The sequence below is a fragment of the Panicum hallii genome, chromosome 2 (assembly GCF_002211085.1).
Source record: "Panicum hallii strain FIL2 chromosome 2, PHallii_v3.1, whole genome shotgun sequence".
Classification (NCBI taxonomy): domain Eukaryota; kingdom Viridiplantae; phylum Streptophyta; class Magnoliopsida; order Poales; family Poaceae; genus Panicum; species Panicum hallii.
Genome location: NC_038043.1, coordinates 20822005 through 20825319, shown reverse-complemented (window position 1 = coordinate 20825319; position 3315 = coordinate 20822005).

The following is a 3315-nucleotide window of genomic DNA, read 5'->3' as shown; positions in this document are numbered from 1 at the left end:
GCTAGTGTCTCTGTCTCCTCCTCCGCGCCTGCACACGGCCGTGTTGGTGCCTCTGCCTCCTCCTCCGTGCTGCACGCCTCCGCCAGCACGGCCGAGCCACACCATAAGCACAAGGATTCGCGTAGCTGCACAGAGTCCCCCTGCCGTCTTCGACGTCCGGCGCCCCCTGACCTCCTCTGGCGTCCCCTCACTGGCCCTCTTCGTCTCCTTATCCTCATCGCCTACACGGCCGCCATCGCCAATGCCGCCTTTGGTCGTCCTCCGCTACTCATCGGTCTAGCCGCGCTGCCGCTCAGCCTTCTTCGGCAGCTGCGCCGCGCCGTGCCCCTCCGTGCTGTCCTCGTGCTGCATCTGCGACGCGCCGCCCGTGCCGCCCCCTTGCATTGCCATCGTGCAGTGCGACTGGCCATGCACTGTGTGAGTGTGCATGCGTGTGTGTTGGTGCGTGTGTGCGTTGTGTTATGTTAAGTTGTTTGAATTATTTTTGTATTTTGTATGTTTAGTTGTATATTGGTAGATTTATATCATGAAACTAGCTATGTTTATTTGGTTTAGATGTTTAATTGGTTAGTTTGTTAGTATAATTAATTAGTTAGTTTTATTTGGTTTAATTTCTTAGAAAAATTAAATGGTTCGTGAGCAAAATCACAAAGATTTCACAAAAGATTCAATTTTTGTTGGTTATTATAGAAGTCTCGAATCTATATATATGGCTTGTTCTAGAATATTCAGAAATATTATAGAAGTCTCGAATGTATGCATGTGTGTAGTGTATGTGTGTATGATGTGTGTATGTGTGTACGATAATTTAAATCACTTGGAAATTTTCATTTATGTAGTCTCTTGCACGCCGACATCCAATCGTCGCTGGCACCGCCGCCTTCGCTATCGTTCTCGGCCTCGCGCGCCGATGTCTACACAATTGTACATGCTAGAAAAATACTAGCAATTTGTATAGTGACTAATTCTGTATAGATTAATTTGTATAAAATTCCATTGTGACTTTAGTGACTACAAAAAATTCTAGATGAAATTTCATGTATATTGCATAATGACTTTAATGACTACAAAAATTCAAGAAATTTGTATATTTACTTTAGTTACTAGAAAAGTTTCTAGAAATTTGTGTAGTGGCTATTTTGACTAAATTATTTGTACATTTACATGTATATTTACACAACTACGGATTAGTTCGTGGTTTTTTGATAAAGTCAATTACTTAGTCTTATTTGCTTAATTTAATTAGTTAGTTTGAGTCCTTAGAAGTTACTTAGGTTATTTTACCCTAAAGTATATAGTTAATTACGTATAAGTCCTTAGAAATTGTATTGGGCTAATACTTAGGTTAGTTTACATAACTAACCTTGAAGTATATAGTTAATTAAATTATTTTACGTAACTAACCCTAAAATACATAGTTAATTAGGTTATTTTACATAACTAACCCTAAAGTATATAGTTAATTACGTATAACTCGTTAGAAATTGTATTGGGCTAATACTTAGGTTATTTTACATAACTAATTCTAAAGTCTATAGTTAATTATGTATAATTCCTTAGAAATTGTATTGGGCTAATACTTAGGTTATTTTACATAACTAACCCTGAAGTATATAGTTAATTATGTATAAGTCCTTAGAAATTGTGTTGGGCAATTACTTAGCGTTATTCAATATAATTTGTATTGAAAATTTTATTTGTATTCTATTACTAGTTATAAGATGGACCCAAGAGATGATGAAGATGCTAATCAGTATCTAATGAACATGATTGCCGGTGGTGATGCTCCTCATCATGTCGAAGAAGAAGCCGGTGCTGATGCTAATCATCATGTCGAAGAAGAAGCCGGTGATGATGCCAGCAATACCGACATATACCTCAATATGTCTGATGATGGAATTGAGCTATCTGAGGATGGTGCTGAACAACAGACCGAGAATGTATATATCTAACATCTCATTCTTCTATATGTAATATATCAAACAATATAGACAATGACTATTATTTAGCATTAATAATAATATGTCTTTTATTTGTAGCCCTCGGAATCGGAGAAGGGTAAAAGAGGCAAACGAGGCCCAACCAAAAGATTGGAAGGGCGATACATTAACACAGAAGTGGCACATGATGGCGAATCCATTATTCTTGCCAATGCTGCAGGGAAATACATAAGACAATGCGGACGTCTTGTGAGGGACCATATACCGATCAGCTTTAGGTTATGGAAATCAAATAATGCAAATGAGCAAAGTGCAGTGGTGCCTCAAGGAGAAAAGTAACAACTTTGGCATGAATTAAAGAATAATTTCATACTTTCAGCAGAGTCTGAAGAATTAGTTAAGGATTGGACTTTGAAGAAGATGGCGACACAATTTCGGACCTTCATGAAGAATTTGGTTAAGGATGATATCAAGCAAGGGAAAATACCAATATTGACAGGAGCACTTGAAAAATAGAAGGGCCACTGGGATGCATTTGTGGCATGTAAGTGTTCAGAGCTTGGTATGCAGTGGGTGCAAAGGAACAAAGAAAATGCATCAAAGAAAAAAATCACCACATTCTAGGGCAAGGTGGCTATAAGGTCACAATCCCAAAATTGGACAAGATGGAGGAAGATTTGCTTGCTAGACGTTTCACACCTGCGTCCATCAACTAGCCTAAACATTCAAGGAACTAGTATTATGCTCATGGCAAAAGCTTGAACCCAAAGAATGGTGAGTGCATCTTTGTCGAAAGAATTTCAGCAAGCAGCCAATAGACTACAGGAGGCCATATAAGCAGTTGCCCATGGAATATTCCAGCCTGATAGAGATAAAAGATGAGTTGATTTATGCCCTTCAGAATCCAGAACACCCGGGTCGAACACGAGGCAAAGGCGTGATTCCGTGGAAATATGGGTTCAGCGAGTACATCGACTCTTAAAGAACTCGATAAAGAAGGAAGAACGAGGAACAAGCGCGCTTGACAAGGCTTGAAGAATAGTTGTTATCTAACGATGCAAGAATGGCGGACGAAGTGAAACGACAAGTTGCCATAGAAATGCCAGCAACAACAATCACAACAGGCTCCAGTGCCTAATGTCGATGAAGCTAATGTGTCTCCATGAAGAAGCAGCTGCACTTCCATGGATCTCCCTGTCGAGAACGCAATCCCCGCAGTTGAAACCGGCCAGCACCGCTATCCTGTGGATGATATCACTCAACGGATACCTTGTGACCTGCAAAGTAAATACAAGGGCTTAATCTTCACGGTTGGCTACAGTATTGCTCTGCCAACTAACCGGGAGACGTCTACTAAGGATAACCGATTCTAGCT